Source organism: Opisthocomus hoazin, chromosome 14, assembly GCF_030867145.1.
Source record: "Opisthocomus hoazin isolate bOpiHoa1 chromosome 14, bOpiHoa1.hap1, whole genome shotgun sequence".
Classification (NCBI taxonomy): Eukaryota; Metazoa; Chordata; class Aves; order Opisthocomiformes; family Opisthocomidae; genus Opisthocomus; species Opisthocomus hoazin.
Window position 1 is genome coordinate 18,893,744 of NC_134427.1, and position 25,669 is coordinate 18,919,412.

At 39.1% G+C, this 25,669-nt stretch overlaps 1 protein-coding gene across 4 annotated transcripts in view; it reads right to left on the minus strand.

The window, feature by feature from the left end:
• Window positions 1-25,669, minus strand: part of TENM1 (teneurin transmembrane protein 1) — a 1,260,898-nt gene that overhangs the window by 884,879 nt on the left and 350,350 nt on the right. The gene's annotated exons all lie outside the window — the stretch shown is intronic.

A 25,669-nucleotide genomic window follows, 5' to 3' on the forward strand; every position in this document is an offset into this window, starting at 1 on the left:
ATGTGTGCATGTGCAAGACTCGTAAGAACGACAAACACATTGCATTAATAACATGTCAGTATTAAATTCTGTATTTATTCTTGTTCTTGTGAAATAAAAGCAGATGGCATTTATTTGCCATCTCGGATTAAAAGATTCCCCCCTCTCAGTCACTGTCGTGCTTGTCTATAGAGCTCTTCTGGTGTGTGACACAGATCCCAGAAAAGGGCTAGGAATACTTTCTGCTAAGGCTTCTGCAGAGCATAAGACAACCAAGTATACTGTTCTGCTCTACAGTCTCCTGAAAATCCCCAGTATTCTAATTAGCAGTATACGTTTTATGCTCACCTTCACAGTATCTTAATGAAAAGAATTGTGTTAAAGCAAAACTTGTTAAACATGAAGAGCTGTTCACTGGCCATTAAACAATTCCTGTTTGTTTGCTTAGCCCTTCTGCCATTTAAAACCTGCTACTTCATTTATGCCTCAGGAAAACTAAACATTAGATAATTTATTTCTAAAATGGATATTACAGTTCCCCTAGCCATGAGGTATCATATATATATATGCTTATTTAAAAAAAAAAATTGGGGAGGCCTACTGTGACAATTACAAACAGCTCTAGGACATACTGCATATTTCAATAGATTTCATTGTATAGATACACTGTAGGCGAATGGATTTCTGAGTTCATGGGAGGTAAACTGTGGATACTGTAGTCAGGATCAACCCAAGTACAGGGTCTGGGTTAAGACTGAGCTGTTCAACTGAGATCCAAGTAATAAATCTAATTTCTCTGAATGAGAAAATGACTATTCATGCAGTTTTTCCCTTTTGCAGGGCATCATGTGAAATTCCAGTTTCTATACTTACAAGGTGGACAGACTCAGCTGTTTTCAATAAGCATCTAAAGAAACTTTTTGATTTCAGTGATTTGGCCATTAATAAATGAAATATAATGTACTCCAACAGAAATTCAGAAGAAATACAACTATGAAAGTGCAGACACAATGTACGGTATTAATAAACTAGATGTGGACAACCAGATTTTGATGACAGAGAGACTCAGTAAGAAGAGATGGACCTCAGTTTGTTCTGCTGATATCATTAAAATCACTTATTGTCAACACCAAGTATATAATTTTGTGTAATCCCAAATACAATGAGTTTTTTTACTACAAAGAGGTTTTTGTTTAGAAGAAAGTGCTCAGTTTTGTCCTAGCTCTGGCTAAGAGCTTCCAGCCCCCCCGGGAGAGAGGTAGAGAGAAAGGAAAAAAAAAAACAACAAAAAACCTCTGAGCTAGTTTTTCTTGCCAGAGAGTCATAAAATAGAACTAAGATAGAAGAATTATTATCCCACCCTGCTCTACTTGCTGCCTATGTAGAATTATTCCCTATGGCACATTATGTAGTGTTTTATCCAGACTTATTTTAAGTGTTCAGCTCAATTTCAGCCATGAAACTGCAGCTAAGGAATAATCTCCTTTGGTTTATTTTTATCACATTCTCAAGTATGCATTAAAATTAGCATAATTGATGGTGTAATTAAAGACATCAGCACAGCTCTGAATAGAGGGTTTGCTAGTTTACATGTGATCCATGCTGGTTGGATCTTAGAATAGGATTTTTTCCTGAAAGCTTTCTGCCAACATGACATCGGATTATTTTAAAGACACTTCTAGATCCTGAATTATTGTCCAGCAGGTTACAAGATATTTTAAGAGCTTATAGAGTTACATGCATAGTCTCCTGCATAATACAATTCAAAATGAAAACCAGGTAAGGACACAATTCAGACTGCTCCCCTTCCATCTGTCCATTTGCATATATAAAATTGGTTCCAGTCATGAAGGTAGAGTCTCCCTATGCTTCTTTTGTAAAAATCCATCTGTGCTAACAAAACAGGAGCACAACCACTGCAACAACACGCACAACAATTTCCAATTGCCTACACAGGCGTCAAAGCTTAAGCACCTGCCATTAAGAAAACATTTCTCTTTAAGCTGTGGCATTAGCAGAGAAGGAAGAAAGGCATAGGCTCAATACAGCTCTAAACAGAGTGACAGTCTCCCACTCCCTTTTCACATATGCCCTGTGTCATTAAGATTCTAGGGGCCAGCACTGCAATTCAGTTTGAGCTGTTAAAATGACCAGGGGGAATGAAGTTAATGAAGAACACTCCTACATGCCATACCACTGAGTTTGTATTTTTTCATTTATGTCCTGATGGATCTGAAGTGACAATTACCCTGCTTCAAAGATGGCACTAGTTACAATAATGTTCCTCACAGCTTAACGTTTATTATATTAACAATATAATTAATATTAGTGCTCATTTTACAGTCAACTTTTGGGCCATGCAAAGTCCATGGTTGAACCTAATTTCATGTAGGGGATGTTCTTACACTCTCATCTATTCAGTAAGAGATATTATTGTACTGTGGCCCTGTACTATCCAACAACAAAATGCTGTTGCCCTCAAATTAAGGTACCACATTCATGAAGCCCAGTGCTAACTCATATGTGAATGGTAGAGTGGTAGCATGCTTTTAAAGCTATTGTAATTAGCAGCTTGATTTGCTGCTAAAGCAATAGAATAACAGAATCACAGAATGGTAGGGGTTGGAAGGGAGCTCTGTGGGTCATGAAGTCCACCCTCCTGCCGAAGCAGGGTCACCTACAGCAATTCTTCCCATTATACTCTTCCCCTTGTACCAGAAACTACACATAGCTGTTAGTCCTAGCTCTACCAATCTGCTTGATTTCACAAGGCCCAAGGAATAAGTGGATCCTGAAAAAATAATGTTTTAGTGGAATATTGCCTCAAACGTATTTTCTTTTAGATACTCCCTTGAATACTATATAGTTATACAGTGAAAGGTATGTTCCAAAAATAAGCTCAGAACTATCCCTCCTTTGGTACACAGAAGAGCTGTAGGACCTCTGCATGCTTGAAGATAACTGCATTAACAGAAGGTTTTAATCATGGGTGATGTACAAGAAGAGTGCAATGGCAAAGAACAGATCTTGGCGTCCTTACTTGCCTACAGACATTTTAGACAGTTATAACAACTCTAAATGAGAATTAATGAAAGGCTTCCACCTTTTTAAACTGTTTATTCAATGAAAGATGCTCTGTAAGTACAAAACTCTTGACTTGTATGAAGCGGAAAGTGAAGTTTTGTGTCTGTACTGGTCGTTATCAGACCTGAGTTTATGGCTCTGCATTCAAATGTCTTGAAAGAATGACTGGTGTTTCAAGATAATTTGTACAAATGTTAAAAATATATTTTTAAATACGGTACCTGATGTTGATTTCCTATATGTAAACCAAGTAAAATAATTTGTTTGTGTCTGTAATTCAGCAGAATTCCATTATCATTTTCCATTTAATTCTTTCAGATGCTCCTCTGCTGCATTTCATCTACTTTATAGATCTCCTCTCTCAGCTTCCTTTTCAGGAATCCGTTACAAAAGATACTTTACCTGTTTTATACTTCAAAATACCTTTGTTTCAAAGAGAGAAGATAAAAGAGGATAAAAAACATCAGAAGCAAGCCTTGATAACGAGGCAGACTTTGAAGCTTTGATACAACTACAGCACAATGCTTTCCAACAGATTTTTAATTTAAACTCTCACATTAAAGCAGGATAATTACTAGACCCAGTGGCAATGCAGGAAGACACATGGCTTAAGTGCATACCTACAGAACGCTTCCATGGTATTACTTACTTCCCTGCTTCTTTTACTCTAGTAACATTTTGGCTATATAATGGTTCTGGCAACTGCCACTTGTAAACAGCTTTTTGAAAATGTGATCAGTCTGTACAAAATTTAATCGGTCAAGCAGTACAAGTTATATCAAAAAGGACACTTTGGAAAAATACGTTGGAGCTGCATTTGAATATAGTGTACTCTAACAGGTATTTCTCAAATGTGTAAATGGCAGATTTACCCTCAAGTTCTTAAAGATCGGGAAATTTAGTGCAAAAATATTCCCACTAGCAGACTCTTATATAAGAGAAAAGCCCCTTTTGGCATCTGTGTCCTCCCCTGACAGCGACACAGAGTCTAAACGTGATTTGCTGTCAGTAGTTATTAGGCAAAACATCACATCTCTCTCGGTAACAAGAATTAAGAGTGCAGGTCCTGCAGGTCATCAGTTTTTAATACAACTTCAAAGTAATTGTAAATTTACTTAAATTACCTTGGATTACTTTAGGGCTAAAGGATTAATTAATTCACATGTAAGGCAGTATTTTCACATGAATCACAATCATTTGGGTGGTAAAGTTGTTTGGCCAACAAAGAGAACTGGAAAACAGCACGAGAAGAATGGGAATGTACTCCACAAGGAGCTTATGACATGCTGAATTGGGACCTACACTATGGTCCATTAACCTCAGTAGGCCAAATGACTGCACATTTCAACTGACTCTGAACCAGGAAGACTTGAAATGCAGTTTAATCGATTAGGAATTAATAAATTATAACATCCAGTTAACTGTAAGCCAAGTCCTAAGAAGCTAGATCTAGCTAGATCTACTTTCACCAAGCATGGGTACCTACCAGGTTAGTTCATCTTAATTCACTGTATTTCTGACTCAGGAAGATAAGTAAGAGTCCTAGTTAATTTTAAAATATCAATCCTACTTATTTCTTACTACTTTTTAAAACCAGGAATCCATTTTGAAATAGCCATTCTCAAAAATCTGTATCACCAACATCATCAAATGAAATCTAGGCTTACAAGTGTAGCAATGCCAATACGTTTGAGTAGACAAGTGTATAGGCGAATAAAGAAATTAAGTTTATTCCACGTCAAATGAAAATAGGAAGTGTGAAATGAGCTGCATTAAGAGTCAAAGTGAAGTATACCCACTTCATCTACAATTTCCTTACAGTTATATATATATATTTTTATATATATATATAGTCAAAACTCTTCATTCATGTGTGCAATTATAGTTGGCAAATACTAGTATAGCCAATATTCTGTACAACTATCTTCCATCTGCAGTTCTGGATGTAAACTAGGAAAAATGCCTGAGAATAATATGTACAAGTTTGAGGTTACAGTGCTGAATAACGAGAATGACAAAGTGAAAGCACCAAAGATCTGATTGAGTGACAACCACTGACAAAACTTTGGAAGAAGAAAGGGATGCAGAAACAAGGAGACAAGAAAAAGCAAAAGTATTCCTAATCACTTCCACTGTGTATAAACCGACACAATGCTTAAAAATAACCAACACGCTGTCATCTCACGCTTCCAAATACAACTTCTCAAAGCAGTTTCTAATGTGCATTCCTGACAGCCACGAATCAAAGAGATCTGCTATTTGGCACGAAAATCTAGAAACCAAATTGTACGCTGCCAGCATAAATGTACCAAAAGTAGTGAGAGTTTGAAGGCAATATGTCAAGTTGTCCACACAGTACCCTAGACTGAATATTTTGTCAAGATGTGTGTCGCATAGACAACAGGAAAATAGTTTAAAGGAATATAGCCCTTCTAGTGAAATACTTCAGTGTAATTACAAATCTGTTACCCGTTGCTGTGGATTACCTAGTGGTCTAGCACACCTTCAATGGACAGCTTTTTCAACTTATTTTTTAACCTCCATAATAGGTCAGTGCCCTACCCATCAATTTTCCTCTCCCTTCCAGATAAATGAGGCAATGACCCTATTAACTGTTTCCTTGAGCGGCTGTACGACGGCACAGCGCTCGCGTTGCAGAGCCTGTTACCAATACAGTAATGGCGCAGCCTGACAAGCCGCTTGACTGCGCGTTATTTAATGCTCAGAGGGCCACAAAGTGCGCAGTGAAATTTGTGCTCGTAAGATAAACTGGGCAGCGCTGACAATTGTTTCATTCAGTGGGTTGAATTCTCAGAGGAGGTTACCTAAATCATCTCTAAGCTGATGGCCCAGCAGTACGGGCAAAGGAGAAAAGGACAGAAGCAGGGAGGGCGCGTGGGATAACGTAGGGACTCGGAGCAGTCTTAAGTCAGACACATCAGATAAATTCTGAAATCTAACATCTTTGAGGGAGGTTTTCTGGGGTGCTTCTAAAATCTTGAGACAGGCAGGAAAAGTCTCAAAAACCTATTTTCACCACAGGTCTATCCAACTATTCTAATTAGCCTAATGAGGATCACAGACAACACTGCAGGACTCAAAATTAGCAATATTTCTTCTTCAAAATGCCATTACTGTCCTTCAGTCAGCTTTCAGGTCAGTTTAGAAGAGATGAAGCACATTCAACATATCTCCTTGCAAAAAAATTTGAGATTATTGCTTTACAATGGTCATTTTTCCGCCACATCACTACAGTCACAATTATACACACACACCCCAGGCACAGATCAGTTACACAGCCTGAGGCTGTTGGTACAGAAGGCAGAAAGGAGTGAGGCTGGCCTTTAATAGCATCTGTGAGAGCTTCACAGGGTTTTCAGGAATAAAAGACATTAAACATCTGGCTGAAAAACACAGAGCCATTACTTGCATCATTTGGTTGTTTTACCTTTTCTTTTGCCATTCTAAGATTTTTTTTTTTTTTTTTTTTTTAAAGAACAACTATGATGATCCTGAAATAACAACAAGAATACGGCTAGCGTGTCTGGGACACGTGCCATAAATGAAGAAACAGCTGTGGAATACCCCAGGCTTGGTTCCACTTGTTCTTCGATAACTGCTGTTCAGAGAAGTCAGAAAGAGCCGAAGCAGCGGATAACAGAAGAGTGAAGAACTGTTGCTCCCTAGTGCCTAAAAAAGTAATCCCTTCACAAAGGGCAGAGCATTACTGTAAAGGAAAAACAATTAAGTAATCTATGTATCTCTGGAATGTACCTTTAAGCAATGTGATGTGTTCCATAGTACTCTTAACGTTTTGCCTCAAGAGAAAGTATTTTCGGGAACACTGACCTATACAAAATAAAAACAGCTTCCCGCATTCAATCATGTTTCAACCATCTTACAAATAATTTATAGATAATAAAAAGTAATAAAGATGACTGTCAGAAGCTAGATTGTAGTATCTGTGTTGTGTGTTTGTGTTACAGTGCTTACCAAGTAGAATGGATTAATTTTAGGTCATACTGCACTTGAATTTAGTATTTGTATTATGAATAAATGATCATGTAATTTTAATGTGTGGACTGCTTTAAGTATACTTTCATTCATGTATTGAAGAGTACAAGTGCAGAAAATAGTACATTCATCCATTCTTATAGCATTAAGAACATAATCTGCTTGCAATTGTAAGCTGTTTTGTTCTATTTTATTTATTATTTGACATAGTATTTTGGTTTTGTACACTGGGTTACACCATTTGCTGGCAGAAGATGAACCTGACGTAATCTTAACTATTCTAGGCTTTTACTGCTGTTGTAGTCAATGCTCTGTTTATTGTCCAAACTATGGAAATTAAAATGCATTTTCAAGTAAAATTACACTTTCTTTCTCAAAGCTGCTTAAGTATTACTCTAAAATTATCCTATTTTAAAGACAGTGCCTCTGTAGTGTACTTCCAAAGTCCTTTTAAGACATTAACTAATGAATCATTTAACATTTTCCTCAAGCTATGCCTTTCGTGTATTTTTATACATTGTGAACGAGGCCATCCTTACTCGGCCACAGTAAACAGGCCAGCGTCAGTCCTATTGCTATGCAGAACCATGTACCAAGGCCAGGCTGAAATGGACTCCTGCATTTATTCAGTCCTCTAAGGAGTTCACACAGCTATTCTCCCTCTCTGGCACAGAGACCTCGCTCTTCAGCTGTTAACCCTGGTGGGCCTCGCCTCCGCCTGCCCACAGAAGTCAGGTCACATCTAATGTCTCTGGCCTTCTCCTGAGGAGAGAGACAGGCAAGAGTCCAAGGAGGACCCTCCAGTCACGAAAATATGAGATTACCTACTTAGAGGAGAGAGCTGAACCGTGACAAGGTCAACGTGCCCAGCCTCCGAAAGAGGGGGAAGAATGGGAAGAAGTGTCTGAGCCTGGCTAGCACGACCTCCCCCTCCACAGAGACCATCTGGACCCCCATCCAGGACAAAGCTGGGGACGGACTGGCTCTTGGAAGTGCTCCCCCCATAGCTTTACACGCCTGCAAGCGTTCGCTCGTGTGAGAATTTGAAATGACCTGCCATGCATGAGTGTGATTGCACTGCGTTGGGTTTTCTCACCCATACAAGGAAGCTAAAATAGTAGGTACTGTATTGTTGTTGACCTTGGCAGCATTTGAAATAGTCTCCTGATACTCACAGTGAGTTCTGGTCTGTTGTGTCCAGCAATAATGAGCACTACCTTAAAAGAGCACATATCGATTTCGCTGCCAGTTGTCAGCCCTTGCTTAGTCATTTCACACCACTACAAGATGATCAACAGTGCTATAACCACGCCACCCTGATCATTGAAATATGCACTGTGATATGTGACACATGTTGCATTTAAATAATAGCCTAGGAAAAAAAAAATTAAAAAAAATCCTGATAGTGCAGAAACAATTTCTTCCCATAAGATTGATGGCAATATCAAGTAGGAAAAGAGTAATTGGTTTTGCTCTAGTTTTATGTGAAAAGCATTAGAAGTTTAAAATATTACCCATGCTGTTAATTTAAATGAATTCAGAAATTAAAAAGTATAATAATTTACCTATGTAAAAAAAAGGAAAATATCAGCAAGACCATTAGACACTATTTTTTACATTATTATTTTCTCTATAGAGCATGCATTGATCATATCTATGCACTATGGGTGGATTTGACTCACTGTAATAACAGACCAATTATTCTCAAAATCAAGGAGTATAAACAATCATGAACACTTTAAAAATTATTTTAAAAAGAGAAAAAAACCAACATGAAAGAGTGGTTTTCCAACTTCAGTACTTATATTCTCCCTAATGCCATTAACCACTGCTCAATTTATATATAGGAATATCCCAAACTTAATTCATTTTTATAAAGACAGAAAAATCAAGATTGTTTTCATGTATTGAATTCCAAGATAGTAAAATTGTCCTTTTGTATACCAAACCATTTCCTAAGCAATGCAGTATTGCTGTCCATGGGGAGCCTTGCCAAAAAGTGAAAAAAGCTTGAATGAACTGAAAGTATTTGGTGATCAGTCCCTTATATCTTTCTAGGGTTTAGCTTCGTGATGAAGTTAACTCAAAGATTACACCTTGGGGTCTGATAGTCTTCAGCAGATTTTGGTTTTCATGAAGTTCTTTGATCACCTTCTGAATCTGTATAAATGTTTGCATCTTGCACATTAAATACTACAGAGAACCAGAATTTTAAAACGTTGGTGAAAAAGGACTTCCTTTTGCTTGTTTAAATTTAACTGTTTCGTGTTTTCCTTTGTAAATGCCACCATCCTGCAAGGAGTCCTTACCATCTGTGAAAGAGTGGTCAGTTATCCTCGACTCGCTTGCCCTGTTACTCCTAGTTTTCCAGACAAGTCCTACATCTCCCATTGTTGTCTCATTCCCAGGCTGCTCCGTATCTTTGATCTTTGCCCTTTTCACACCCATTCCAGCATTAGTGGGTTTTTGGTTTTTGATGTGTGTGAGGATATGCACAACTAAAGTATATGTGGACATGAGAAAATAGTTCACTACTGCTCTCGGTGTCCAGCCTTCACCCCCCAACTATCATAAATCATATAGTTATTGAAGGTTGACTTAGTTAAGTATCAGTAGATTTCTCAGACAAATCTCGTACAATGAACTGCCAGCCAATCCACAAGCAAAGACCGGAAGACTACCCAATGTCTCAGAGGGAGACAGTTATTTGAAAAGAAAATCCCTTAACTCCTCATCTAAGGATCAGTTTATACCGTATGCAAATACAAAAGCTGTGTCTTGTCACACCCTGGGTGACAGTGTGCTAACAAAAAGGATGTGGATGTAATGTCGCAAACAGGCAAGACAGAAGCACCAAATTACATGAGTTTTTGAATCCTAAAGTATAGCCAGAGAGTGTTTTGCATCAAATCACCGCAGTCTTAAAATGAAGATCTGAAGCTAGAAACAAAACAAAGGCGGAATCAGAAGCAAGAATGTTTATTTGCCCAAGCTCAGGGTTTAACCTTGGTGACCCACCTTCTCACGCCTCACAAAGGCAACAGCAGAAGCCCAGCAGTCCAAGAGACCAAGTCAGAGAACCTGGCTTTGAACTGTGACGGGCACAGAGGAGGCATAAAGAGCAGCTCAGTAGAGACAGGGATGATGGAGCTGTTATCACACCCAAAGTGACATCTGAGCGGTAGATTCAGAAAGGTAAGGGTGACAGCTCCCCGGGACAGGCAAGTGGACTCACTGGGATTAATCAGACACAGATCAGATAAATCGTGGTGCTTTTTGACACACTGGTCTTTTGTAGGTAGAGCATGTAAAGACCTCTCTCCAATGCAGACCTCTTCTGTGCAAATGTTGAGAGATTAACATCTCCGGAACTGCCAAAAGCACAGAGAGAGGAGGAGAAAATGAAGAGTCAGGAAGTTATCACACGGATTCATTAACCAACTGATTGGCGCTTTCCTATTGCTGCTGTCATGAAAAAGGACAGGAAGACAGATTCACATTTATCTTAAACACTTCATCGCAGCAATTCTCAGGGAAACTACATCTTCCCATCTCTGAAAGGTGTCTAGCACTAATGGATTTTGAAGACAGCAGGTGCTAACTGTGGAATGGGCAACTTTTATTAAGTACAAACTTGCTAAGAAAACTTGGCATTTGCCATGGGGTTTTTGCTATTTCCATTCTTAGTTTAATTACAAACGCTAGATGTGCAACCACTGAAGATCCAGGTATTAAGAAATAGGACCTAAAATAGCACGTAAATCCTTGGAAAAAAAAAAAGGCACTTTAAAAAAAAGTTTAAAAACACAGTAAATGGTGGCAATGTAAGACTAGGAGATTAAGTCAGACTTTGTATCATCATCTACTTGCTGACAAAAATCATAATCGTTAACAAAAACTAATTATACCAGGGTTTTACAGCAAAACTCATGTTACAAATCACAAAGACAAAGATCGATCAGTGATGAACAGCTCCCGAGGCTAAACTCAGTATTCTAAAATATTAGCGTATTGCTGCAAAGACACAGCATTTACCAGTAAATCATTCATAATGGTGTTCTGGACAACAGCCTTCACGCATGACATGCCTTTGCAGAGTATGCTTCAGGATGGAAGCGTTCTTATTTTTGTCTTTTTACCTTCATAAAGCTTGACTTCTCTATATGGAATAGCTTAAAAAATCTTCCCAACAGCACGAACAATGAGATTTTACAACTAGCACGAAAAAGGAGGCATTGTGAAAATGTCAGCTACAGAGATACTACGGTTACACCGCGACCTACTGGTAGATTTCTTCTCTGTTGGTTGTAGTATTCCACACAGGAAAAGCGTTAAGAAAAGCGGTTATTGATAAGAACTAGGTTCCTTGCTGTGATTTTCCCCGAACAGAAAGTGACATCTTGAAAAACCCCAACTAGTACCAGTAATTATACTTTTTATATGGCAAGAGTATTCAGAGCCTCCGATTAACTGCAGGGTTGCATCTTACTGGATGCTGCACAGAAGTACACACAAAGAAATAGCTCTTTTTGAGGAGCCTGAAATTTAAACAGACAGTTGACACAAGAAGCAGGAAGAAAAGATGGAAAGAGTCTACTGTAGACAATTAAGTATACACAGAAACATATGTGAAAATACTAAACGCATATGGAGAGTGCTTACCAGAATTAACAAATGAGGAAAAGGGCTTAATGAGAAACAAAGAGAAATAAAGCTGAGAATCACTGCTCTCGTCCCTGCCACTACCAACATGCAATTCTGCTTCATTTTATCTCCAAGGTAAATGAGTCAGTGTGACAGGAGCAGATGCCACAAATGCTAGCATAGCAGGAACAGTTGCTGCACCAAAGGAGAGGAGTAAACAAAGGGATTCAGCAGCAAACAGTACAACAGTAGTTTCTGCAGCAGGCATTACCCCTCTTTCCCCCTTCGTGGCAGCCCCAGAGCCCTTGGTTTTCCTGAGAGCACAAGAGAAACTGCCATAAACTTCAACTTTGGGGCTATGGCTCGCTCTTCTCAAGACCCTGAGAGCGCCCAAGTCCAACACAGCAATAAGAGCAGCACTCCTAGTTACAAAGAAGTTGCCTGATGTACAGTGTTGTTGAACAGAGTTCACTTTTCATCTGTTGGATACCTTCAGTAATAGATGATGTGCTTTCAAGAGGGTCAAGGAAAGTTCTTTGAAGCGGCCAAGAAACACCTTGATTGTTGTTGTGACATTTGTTCTCTTTTTCTGCATTCATCTCTGTTCTGCATTGTGTCCCCATTAACAAGCTCACATACCTTCACAAAAAAAATGCAAGAAACTGGCTCTACTGAATGTATTTTTCGTGTCTCTGAAAAGAATAAAAGTAATTATGAGGTATATTGGCATTTGGCTGTAATTCTAGTAATCTTTTGCTTTATGTCTCTGACTGCAGTTCTTGTAGCGTGACTGTTTGGCACCATCAGCTCACAGAGTCTGGTATGAACCCAACACGGACGTTTTCCAGTAGTTAATCTGGGACTGTGACCACTGTCTCCCGACAGGAGTCTATTCCAGTACCAGCAAGACTATCCCTGAAGCTAATATGTAAAGTCAGTCTGGTCCAGCTTGACACTTCAGGATGCCCTCAACAATACTGCTGTGCTTTGTTTTTGGACTTAGTTCCCCCTCCTCCCCCCATGTTTACCATCATTGTGACTTATAAAACTGTCACATTTTAACACAGCTTGGTATTCTTCACACCTGCAGCAAAAATAATTACTTCAAAAAGCACAGGTTAAGACCCATGTCTCGCTGAAGTAAGACACTTTATCCTAAATCAATTCAAGCAATACTCTGTGAGATAAATTTATACGAAAGTTTGTCAGCTGTGTGATTCGAGCTATAGCTCCTTAATAGAGAGGAACTGAAACTCTTTATGAGACACAGGCAGAGATTTTGAATGGTGTGAGAAGAGGTGACAAATATGAAGAGTCATTTCTATTCCTTCAGTCTTCCCTAATCATGCATTTTTCTGATAGTGAACGTGCTAGAAGTATATATATCCTCATCAATCCGTTACAGCGCTTAGTTTTTCTACACGATACAGTCATTCTCTACATTATGCAATAAAAAAAGTAGAATTTTCAGGCTTCAAGGAAGAATACTGAAATTTGAAGTTTTAAGTTATTATCTTAGAATATTTCTCCCAAAACCTAAGGCTCTCGTTACTTGCTACCTCTTCTGAGTATTCAAGCTGCCAACAAAATTAAGTCTATCTTGGCAATGACTGTATTTTGAGAACACACTTGGGGGGTTTAGGGGTTCTTTTTGGTTTTCTATCAGCCTTTGATTCTGCTTCAGAGATACATTCTATTTGCTTTCTGAGGACAATGAACAAGATTACTTTCCACCACAGCAGGAATTGTCTTCTTATCACTAGAATTGACTGTCTTAGAAAGTATGCGTAGAAGACTGCTCCTGCTCTGGCTTCAATTTTCAGAAGAACACATGTGCAGTCAACATAAGAATAAATTTTAAAAAAGCAAAATGGAACATCATTCTGGAATAAGGCTATTTCTTGTAAAAAGTTACTTCATGATCACCTTCAATCACACACTCTAAAAGAAAACATCTTCGCTCCTCACCATTGCCTGCCTAATGCTGTCCATTAATTAAGTACAACCAATAATCCAGCAGCAAAATCAAAGATAAATAAGTCTTGACACTGAACATGAAGAAAATATAATCCACTGAAGACTCAATCTGGGGGGAGGATAAAACCAACAAGAAAAGTTCTGTACATGAGCATGGTGATTCTAAAAATTCCCTCCCAGCAGTACTGCTCTGTGACAATAAAGCCACAATTTAAGCCCACAATTACCATTTGACAGTGTTTGAGGAACTTCAGTTATTATCTGTTCTTAGAGCTACTCCAGTACCCTCAGGCATTGTCGAATAAAAGGATAAATTTCTGCTGCTATCTCCTGGATGTATGCAGGCAAAGGGATCAGAGAGATGCTCTCTGTCACAAGTATTCTACAAGTGAAAGAATAAAAGAGGTTCTCCCAAGGTTACCGAGCTTACGTTGATGTGGATCCCAAAGTGAAACCTTGGGAAGGAATAAGATAATAACATAGTACAACACAAGAGCTAAGTGAAGTCAGAAGATTTGTTTTTTGGGGGCTCACTAATCCGTCAGCACTCCCATGCACATTTTCTCACTCCAGTAGCACAACACTCCTGTAAGAAACAGTCTATGAGCTGTGGAAGGGTTCTCCTAACCTGGGAGAGTCTCCTGGCAAGATGGCTACTTCCAACCCAGAACACCCTTGGATGTGGAGCAATCATGGAAGAGAACTGGAAATTGCTACAGTAAGATCAAACATCCGAGGTGGCAAACCAGCTTGTGGAGATATCTTCACACTGGGTTTAAAGATAGTCTTAAACATACGAGTGTGTGATTTCAAGCTTCCTTCAATGTGGTGACAGCACTGGATGCTTCTCAGGAGCAGGCTAGCATAGTTCTAGCTATGTAATATGTAGCTCTACTACAAACTTTGCAGTAAAAATTAAAATTTATGGGGCTTTACTTTGTAGCAATTCTTTTCAGCCTAAATGAGCATTTAAAGGAGATGATTTGCCACATTTGTGTTAGTCTTGCTTTTACTAATAATCTTTCCCCCTCTTTCCCTGTTTTTCCTTGTCAATCTTCTTGTCTTCATCCTTTTTCTCTCTCAATCCTAGTGTTTCCTTTGCATTTGTCACTGACAGGTTCACTCGTTCCCTTTTCTTCCCAACCAGCTCTCCCCGGCTGTACTGAATGGACTGCTCAGACAACGCAATTCCTCCTGTTCCATGCCCACCGATTTCACACACCAGAGAAGAGATGCTGTTTTCCAAAGAACCAGCTCAGCTCAGCAAGGGGCAAGTGGCGAATACCAAGAGCAGCAAGAAATTAGCGTCAGTTCATTATGAGGAAAAAACAAAAACCAAAACCCTGAACCACCTAACACCTACAAAGCTAAAAATTCACATCAGCAGGATGGGAGAGACGTCAAATTCATGGAAGCCTATTAATGCATTAAGGCAAATTCTCAAGTAAAGAACTATTTACACGACGGGAGTTCAAGCCTGTCTTTGCTGTATTTGTGATCAGCATGGGGCCTGCTTGGATCTAAGTCATGGGATTTGGGAAAAATCAGATTACAAGTAGATTGGCACCCAATATTCTATCTGAACAAATATCCAGGAAGATATTTGCAGGATCTGTCCTTACAGACAGAATAAAAAGAGAATACATCAGTGGGCATAAGCTGCATTATCAATGCCATTACAGCACTGCAACTCTTCCCAGTCCGACATTTTATGATTTATGCTGATATCTCCCATCTTCATTTCAATACAAGTAAACAGAATTGAGCCACACATGAACCTAGCAGTATATGAATTATAGAACTGATTTCAATATTGGCCTTTCATTTGAAAAGCTTAGAGCTGGAAATGGTTGCTGTTGAGGCTAGCTCCCTTCAATCACCGGCAGGCATGTTAGATTTTCCTCTTTAAGAAAGGGGGATTTCTCCAGCTCAAAGGCTGTGTGTGTTTGGGGTTTGTTTGACCACCGTTAAAATCAGCTCCAGATTATCACACTTCTGAGAGCCAGACACATTTGTTGCCATCTTAAATATATATTTATATCATCCTTTAACTTACGGCTCATCTTTTGATAAATTTATCTGGTTGGACTAAACATAACAAAGTCTCTTAGTCTCTCCTCCTATGAAAGACTTCCCATTCTCCTGAACATCCTAGTTACCTGTCTTTCCACCTGTTCCAGTTCGAATTCACCTTAATTAAAAGCAGGCGAAGAGAACTATCAGAAATCTCCTAGATCATTGTTTCTGCAGGACCTATTTCAGGTATTTGCTATTTCCAATGCAAATACCTCATCCAGCATAGCCTAAGACTGTATTTGCCCTTTTCATTGATGTGTTGTGTTGGTGGCTTGCAGTCATCCTGTGACTTTCTCCTCCTCTGTCATTTCCAATTAACGAGCTCCTAGCTTATAACAGAAACGTATTGGTTTTGTGCATGATCTTGCACTTTGTCCTATTGAATTTCATTCAGCTACTATTGCTGTAATCCTCAAGGTCATTTTATTCTTCCTGTATAGCATTCTCAACTCCTTGTGTGACAGAGCCCACAAACTTTGTGGGCTTCGGAAAAATTGTTTTTGCTAATTTCTTTTTTCAAGAGAGTTACTGAAATTTAAAAAAAAGATATACCAGGAGAGGTTCTTGAGGAACCAACATGTAGCCCCACAGTCCTCTTGGTGTAATCTCAGTTTGTCTCCAGCAGATTAGAGTAGTGGATATCATTACCACAATTACTTTGAAGTACTTGAAGCAATATTCGAGAACATGTTGGTCCTTCTCCCTGAAAAACTACCAGTTTTCACAGACATCTGGGCATTTTTCTTACCCAACGTATCAGATGCTTTATATACCCTTCACATTTCTGACGATCTCCATACACAGGATTGTCCAAACCAAATTAATTGTACTTCAAACTTTACAGCAGGACAATTGTCAGCTGCAGAGCTGACATGACGTAGCCACACACAATGCGTAGCATGAACTCTTGCTGGGAGCTGTAGCCAGGTATGATTTGACAGCAACACATTTACTGAACACAGAGCAGCTTCTTCATTTATCATTAAGAGGTTACTGCAATGAAAATGGTACACCACTAAAGACAAGTCTACCCTTTATCAATTTATGGCACTTGAAACCTCCTCTTAACTAAGTTTAGAGGGAAATGCATGGCTATCCCAGTTCCAGGACACTGGAAAACTGAAACAGAAATTTGAGTGATGAACAAACCAGTGTTAACCCCATGAAAATGAAGTCAAGTCTTGGCCTATCCCTGATGATGAATCTATCTGTGTTACAAAGAAATTTATTTTTTATAGTTTTTCCCTCTTGCTTTTTCCGGCTCAAAGGCTTGAATGATGGCCTATCTTGAGAATAACTGTTTATATAGTATTTTACAGGACAGCTTGAAAATATTTAGAAAAAGATGCCATTGATACACAGCAAGACTTCAGAAACAGTAGCCACACAACCAGCAATAATGAAAGCAAGAATGAAGAGTGGAGAAGGGTCCTTTTATTCCTTAACTGGGAAATCGGAAGCACAGAAACTACTTGTCACTTTAGCCCTTGGGTTTATTTAAGCTGCCAAAAGACAATGTTTTGAAATTCAGAAGTCCATTTCTATCCTGCACGAAAACGTTAGTGGAACAGTCATTCTGCTGTTACACAGTACAAAAATACCCAATGTGGAAGCAGGCATTGCTCATGTGCTGCACAGCAAAAAACCAGCGCCCCATGAGAATCATTTCTTCTTGTCCCTTCTGCTTCTCGGCATCCTTCCTCTAGAAACACACATAGAGGACACACAGCCTTGTACCATGGGCTTCGGTGTCTCCTTCGATACTCATTCTGACCACATGTCATTCTGGGAGGACGGAGGACACATCCACACTGATCTCCTCCTGCAAACTGCAGTGTAGAGTCACCCAGTGAACACATTTGCCAAGATAGAGGGTATACACCTTGCAGACCGATACACCAATTCTTTACAGGTTTTTTCCTAAAATGTCACAGAGCATTTCAGAATCTCAGTTCCTCAACACATGACATTCGCTGGACTCTATTCTCACATACCGTGTTGCTGCTCAAAATGTAAATGTAGCTTCAAAACATTTCAAAGTAATTATGCAAACTTCATGAACTTCAAGTAAGAGTGTAATTAATTGATAGCAAAGTGGGAGAACTGGAGCTCTTCCAAGAGCCTCCCGAAGGATTCACCTGAGTCTAATAGCAAAATCTCTTCCAGTGTCACAACAAACTCCAAACATGCTAGTTCCAAAGACTGTAATGCGAACACAGATTCTGAAAATCTAAATAGACTTGAAGGCAAACACAGACTCTTTTATAATTTTTAAATTGTTCCTCTGGTTTTGTTACATTCTTCAGATGCATAATTGGAAGAATTGCCTTCAAACAATTTTATTAGATCTAAAACCCCTAATTTTTATTTCTCTGCATAATAGTAACTATTTAGGTTTTTTAATAATAAAATATTACAGCTCCCTGTCAAATTGTCTAATACAATTTCAGAGAGGAAAGACAAACATGAAGAAAGCCTGTTCATACTTAGTGCAAAAAGAGAAACAAACTCTCAGAGTGCATATCCTATTGTAAATCTCTTAAAAATTGCCAAGAGTCATGGCAGTAGAAAACAATGTTTAAAGTCTTGGGCTACTCAGGCTAACTTCTGCCAGCTCATTCCATAGGATATTTGTTTTAAAGCGTGTGCTTAATGAAGAAAAAAAGAAGGAAAATAATCAAACACAGGCATAAATGACATGGACTTGGTATGCTCTACCCAGTAACCAGCAAAAAGAGTAATTTGCAACTAGCACATATATCACTGCCCATGCCGTAAAAGATACTGTTTTTCTTTTTCTCCTGAGAGTATCCTGGCATCTGCTTCTTTCTTAATTTTTTAGTTTTAAGTGTATAATTAATCAAATGTCAATACAAATGGAGACACCTGTAAAAAATTCATATTTGAAATAAAAGCTTTGACTAGTAAGCACTTGCATTAGACACAAAAAAAATTGTGGGATGTGCCACTGGACACAAAGGCTAGAAGTACACAAACTATAGGCAAAAAAGAAAATATTCCATGTGTGTTATTTCAGACACCTATTGACTTTGCTTTGACCCTTTTAATGATCAATTAGAAGTGAAATTCTGAAGGTAACTACTGATAATCTTTGATGTATTTTTTAGTTAAGGACTCTCAAGGAATGAAGCATATAAAACAGAAAACCAGAGTATGTTCAGAATTTCAGAGATAATTCTACCAGTGTGTCTCAAACTCATTTTTTGGCCAGGTTTACAACAGGGCTTTTCTCCCTCTCCCATAAGCTTAGCCGAACCCCGTTCACTGTTCTTTACCTCCTCACAGTTAACCGAGTGCCCTCAAGAAAGCCAGGTGTCATCACTAGCCCCATGACTAGGCAGAGGGCCAGACTTCCATACGCACTAATGTTGCTTGGAAGCAAATTGCCGCGTGGAGCAGCATTGTGGATAAACAGCTGAAGATAGGAGAGGACACTGGCTTATTTGCAAAACAACAAGGGAAGGTCTCCCATGGCATTATCATTGGTGCGGATGCCCACATCCCTTTTGCATGAATTGGGAAATTTCAGCATCATACAAAAAGGATATGGTAGTGATGCAGCCACTAATGAGAAGTGGAAACTGAGCGAACAGGGTGTCAGAGACTTCAGTGGTGTTGGCTTAAATGAAGATAAAGAATTCCATCCTTTCCATAACATGTGTGTTAATTTCATAAGGCAAGAAGTTACTGCCTAAGCTCCCAATACTGCAAACCCAACTGGATTCCAAGTCACCACACTCTCCTAAACCAGCAGTTTGTCACCAAGAGCAGCTTCTGCAAGTAAGCTGATGATAACTGCATTGATCTTTATCACCCACTGCACATTCCTCTGTATTAAGAGAGATGACGTTACTCAAGGACATAGCATGCAAAGAAGGTGTCATTCTCACATTGCTGTTATTTATCGCTTACCTCCCACCTTGCACTCATCTCTGTACAGTACCTGGAAAAAAATGGCAGTCCCGTCTTTAAGTCTGTAAATTCTAAACACAAAGTGTATTTCAGGGGCCATTTGTGGGGAAGAGAACAAATAAGCAGTTTCTAAATAATGTCGTAGAAGCATCTAGACAGAATTCAGTGTCTTGTAAACCCAGACAAAGACTACAGCTGCCAGGATGCCCTGGGAGGCTGGCAAGACAGCCCGGGCCAGGAGAGAAACACAACGCTGGCACGTTGTGGCAGGGGACAGGACAGGAAGATGGGCCAAACCAAGTTAGGAATCGCTCATGTTGAGGCTACCTTAGAAGTAGCTTTTCAGGAAACTCGACTAAATATTTGGGCAGTTTTCCTGGTTAACAGGGAGAAAGATTCAAGTGCAGCTGTTCTTGTGTATGGCTACAGAGGCACCCAATGGTGAATACTGGGTTAGAACTCCAACATAGTCAATAATTCAGCTCCAAGCAGTTGACCTTTGCTTTCTGTTGCAATAAAATCATACTGAACTGCTTGGGTTTCATGTCAGTGTAACATGTAATTCCTCTGTCATCCTGCCTGAATTATGCTCGCTTGTGAAAAATGTTGATCCTAGATGATCATTTTATATTAATATACCAACGAACAATTAATTTTAAACATTTGACTACTTAAAGGTCACAATTCATTTGAACGTGGGGTTCCAATATCCTTACCTATATATGCTGAGTAGTGTCTATTCTCTCCAATTTCTAGAAGGTCTACAGATACAGTACTAATAAAGCCAAATGAGTTTTGTCCTATGCAAACTGTTTTTCTGTTTTAGTATCTTACACTAGTGTTCTTTTTCCTGGCAAGAGAAAACAGAAGCCTGTCACTCATTTCTTCAAAGATCTCATAATGTTATGTAGTGATTTGATGTTAAATCTGGCACGTGTTTTGTAGGCAAATGTAAATAAAGGTACCAGCCACACTGGGGTATGCCTCACATTCAACAAACCACTAATGTCAACAGCTTGATGGGTACATTTTATACTAGGAAAACCTATTTTATTTAAATAGCTGTCATTTTAAGAAAGAACATCACAAAATAAAGAAGTTTACTATAATAATGACTTCTTTACCTTTACTGCTTCTTTTTAACGATGCTAATCTTCTCCAAGAGATTTGCACCAGTCTGCCTGACACTGAAGTCAGGAACAAGCACAGAAGGAAAATACACCCAACAGCATGGCCACTTCACAAAAATCATTTCTTTCTCAGAATTTCAGTTGCTTACTTTTGCTTCTTTACTGGTGGCTTGAAATTGCTGCACATCTCACCAGGTAGGGTGCTGAACAGAATGATCCGCCTTCTCTCCACCCCCCCTACTTTCAACAAGAAGTTGGTTTGTCCAAAGAGGTACTTGAGAGCGACATTTATTGTACCAAACTAATGCACTACAATATAATAAAAATCGCTCACCCGTCTCTCCGCCTCCCTTGCAGCTCTCCAATAAGGAAGCTTAATCCTGACAAATTCTACCAGCCCTGGAAAAAGCCACCAACCTTGACACTGCCCAGTTGCTTAAAATAAATATAAAAGTAAGAGCCTGTGACCATAGAAAGGGTAATTAATGTTTTCATAAAACACATTAAAAGCTAACAGGTTTTGTGTTTTCAGGTTTTTTTAAGCCCCACATGGTACAAGTACTTCTATGGTATTTCCTTTTTGTTTGGAAAAATAGTATCCTTTTCTGTACTAGGTAAGATTTAGACTAAAGACTCATGTAAGCCAGTGTCTGAGGGTTTTTTATTCTAAATTACTCAGATTATACATTTAACTTTTGAGTTTTTTTTTTTTCCTGCCAACATTGTATGTGGTACTCATTAGATACTGACCTAAATCCATCTCCCTTCATTTCACGGTAACATGGCAGATTTTGTGATGGTTCTAATCAGCCTTCGTAGAGCTGCCCACCTCTATTCCATTCATGAAAAGTCAACACATGCACACTTGCACCCTAAGCTATTGGCGATTTCTGGATTAAGCAAGCAAAGCCCACAGAGATAAAACAGCCATTGTACTTTAAAAGAAATAATGTTATACCTAGCTTGTTTCTATCTCTTTTTTTCTGGCCACTGAAAAGTAAAACAATGAAATAGAAATACAACATTAAATACACCTGCAACTTTATTTAAATTTATTAAAATAGCAGCTGTTCAGCTCCCAGTTTATTTTCTGGGTCTCTCACAATCCAGTTTTGCTTTCAGTTTTGAACTCTAAACGAGGCTAAGGATAATGAGAAGGCCAAAATATCCCAAGATATGTTTTTCCAATTCTGCCTATCCTAAGAACGACCTATAACAGCAGAACTTCATTGTGCCAAACACTGCTCCCAGAACAGATTGAATCAGACCAGGGATGAGTTTCATGTAAAAAACAAATAGACAGATAAGTCTTCTTTAAAAAAATTATTATTTAAATAATTGTATTGCACAAGGTGTCTTTTAAAAAAGCAGCAATAAAGTTTTAGGGGAAAAAAAATAACAACAAAATCCCCACATTTCAGCTAAAGAATAGCCTTATAGGTATTACAAATGGAGGTTCCACATAGCATCAAAAGGCACTAACAGCGCCTAAAAATAATTAAAATTATTTAATGAGTCCCTAGCTGCCAAAAATGTGTAGGACAGAGAAAAAAGTTGTATCACATGAAACACACAGTCAGAGCAAATACCGACCTCAGAACTTTCTGTTGCTTTAGTTAACAGTCAGTTTGTTAGAACATTAATGGTCCAGCAACCAACAAACCAGCAGTTAATTACCAGTAATGATTGGTTTCTTAGGGATTATTGCCTAAATAAATCTCAAAAGTTGTGTGCTGTTGAGTAACTTACTGTTTTCTTAAAGCTGGCAGTGAAGTCCAGTGGTAGTCACGTTAATGTTAGTCAGCCTTACCATTAATCCTGATCTCCTGAGTTCAACCATTCATTCTAACCCCTTGCATAAACAGAAAGCAAGAACACAAGTCCCTGATTGTCTTCGAGTGTATCTTGACAGTGGAAAAAGGAAAATCTAGTCTCCTATTCTTGTTCATAGTGGAAAGAATACCCGCCCGAGTGTGGACACATCTGTTCAGTATAACCGTGCAGCCCTCGCCCCTCAGAAGCGTGCTGTGAGGTTGTTCGGAAATCCTCATGTATAAATTTGCAGAGTCATCATACATTACGAGGACTGCGTTTAGAGTTTTGCTTCCAAAAACCAAGGTACCTTATTAAAATTAACTAAAGCTAGATCAAAAGATAATGGCCACTCCGGGGACCCATAATAATACAGAACTATATCAACACCTGGACTTTCATACATTGCATTTTGATAGCCCGCACACTAACAACATACTCTCCAGTCAGGCTAATTTCCTGATGCAGTAAAGTGTCAAAAAGCACCAAGAAACATCAATTATTTGTACTTTTACGGACGGACCTTTTCTTTCACATGTCAATGGATAAGATCCTTGCAACAAATCTGAGGCTTGCTGGTCTTATTTCCAACGGCACTGGGACTCCCAGTTCCCCACCGCGTGGATGCTGAAAGGAGTATCACTGAGCAGGTCTGGGAACTAACAGAGAGGTAGGGAGCCTTGGTTGAAGCTACCCACGTAAGGGGGCACCCACACATTGCAACATGACAAACGGGGATGTTGGCTAGTAATTCCTTTAGTAGTCAGATTAGTCTATTTTTCTACTGAAAAAAACCCTCAGCATAACTGATTGTACCATTTCCGCTGAGAAATCATAAGATTTATGGGTCAGTAGGTCTGATCTATACTTTTAGATATGTAGACATCACAGATTTGCTAGCAGTGACTCCTGAGCTCCCGAGGGGTCTCGTTAAAGGCAATAGGATTCCCCAGCGGGACCGGGCCGTCCCACAAACCCCACCAAACTATCTGCAGTAAGGCAGTTTCTTCCAGTGAAGGGATGAAGCATAAATGGATTTCTGCTACCTGCTTTATAAATGAAAAACGATTTTTAGTCATGAAGAAAACAACGTTTGTTCAGCAGGCTTTCAGTAGGGTGAGCAACAGGTAACACGCCAAGAAAAATTACTGAAGTCAAATTCATAAGCTACAGGGTGAACTAGAGTCACCAAAAACCCAAATCCACTTAAAGCACCACTCGTGTGAATGAGGATAAGCTGGAAAAACTCTGCTCTGCAGTATGTTTCCAAATAGGCAGCTGCCAACACCCAGATTGACATCTGAGTAAACCGAGGCATGGAAAGGCAGTGACCTGCAAGCAATACCAAGCTAAGAAACCCGTATATACCCCAATGCACAGTTCTGCCATCGTTCCTTTCTCTCAGACACCTACAACGTGTGACAATGAATTAACAAATAATAAACCCTGAAGTAAGAGCCAAAATTTAAGGCCCGAGTCAATTAATAGGGGCTTTTTTGAGACTGTTTGAGGATTTTACATGTTTCTAGGGTGAACATTTGATTGGGAGGTTTAAAAAAAACCAAAACAACTCAAAATACAAAAAAAAACCCAGCCGTACTTTGCCTTAAACTTCTCCGAAACCTGAATTTTATGAGTTTCTAGTGAAATGCATTAAGGTGTTCAACTTACTACCCTTACTACCCCCTTCTTCTCTTTAAGGTAATTATTCACTTCAGTTTTACATCACATATATACCTGTATTAACAAAAACAAAGCAGGTGGTTATGGGTATTATTTTCTTCATTGCATATTGCATATTTCATATATCAAGAGAAATAAAAGGAGTCAAGACATCGCTTTCCCATTCCAGTTGTCTTCCTATCTTGGTTGCTAATTGAATTGGTACTTTGTAAGTGCAAATTCTCTGAAGCATTGAATTTCTCAGAACAGATGAAACAGAGGGTAAAAGTCTTCTCACCTGCTGCCGGGTCCTCTAACCAGCCCTGGTCACTAACTAGGTCTCACCTCTATTTCACAGCTATAATTTCCAAAGCTGTTTCTTTTTTACCTCCTTAGGTTTTATTGCTATCAGATATAATTCTCATTTTCTAAGAATTGTTTTTTTATTATGCTCATCAGAAAAAAGGCTGTGGATTTAGACATCCTCAGTGGTTTTTCCTACAGATAAGAGTCACAAGATACCTTTAAAAAATATATATGGAGCTATTTCTGCATAGAGCAATTACAGACAAGAAGAGGTTGTGCGGGTACAGTCATCCAAGAGCTCTACTATTACCAGTATTTATTTTTTTATTACAGCAGTGGTGCCTAAGCTCTGACTGTTTTGAACACTATTTTCAGGTTTCCTTGCAAGCAGCTGAATCTTTAGACATGGTATACTTGCTCACACCACTGCTACATTTTAAAAATACGTATATATTTTTACCCTCAAGAATTTGCTGTCACCAGTCTGATTTACAGAAAAGATTGTTAAAGCTCGCAAAAGTTTGCCATAGACTCCCTTACTGCTCAGAGACAGCAACTTAAATTAATCAAACGACGAAACTTTGAGAGTCTCACAGACATCACGGTGACCCCTTGCAGGACCGACTCCCACGCTCCCAACTTATTTCTTCGTAGCATGCAAATGCTGCTCTTGCTTTTAATAAACTTTACTGTCACAACACAAAAAGGTTGAACCAATGTCACCTAACCATTCACATGAATGAACACAAATACAAAACACTGGGGAAAAAAAAAAACCAGCCACAGAACAGGATCACAAAGCCCAACTGAGAGTCTCTCCTCCTCCTCCCTTTCCCCTCTGTCCTTCTGTAGTACCAAGGTAGATAAAATGAGCATCTGCGACCTAGGACTCCGTCCCACCCCAGCCCGCAAACACTGCCAGAGCTGCCCGCGTTCCCAGGGGCTCTCAGGAGGCAATACTGTAAAGCAAATATCCTAACCAGCTCACAACAGTTACTACGCTGATCATTTGTTTGCAGGAATATTAATATGCCACTTGAGACATGGCTGCC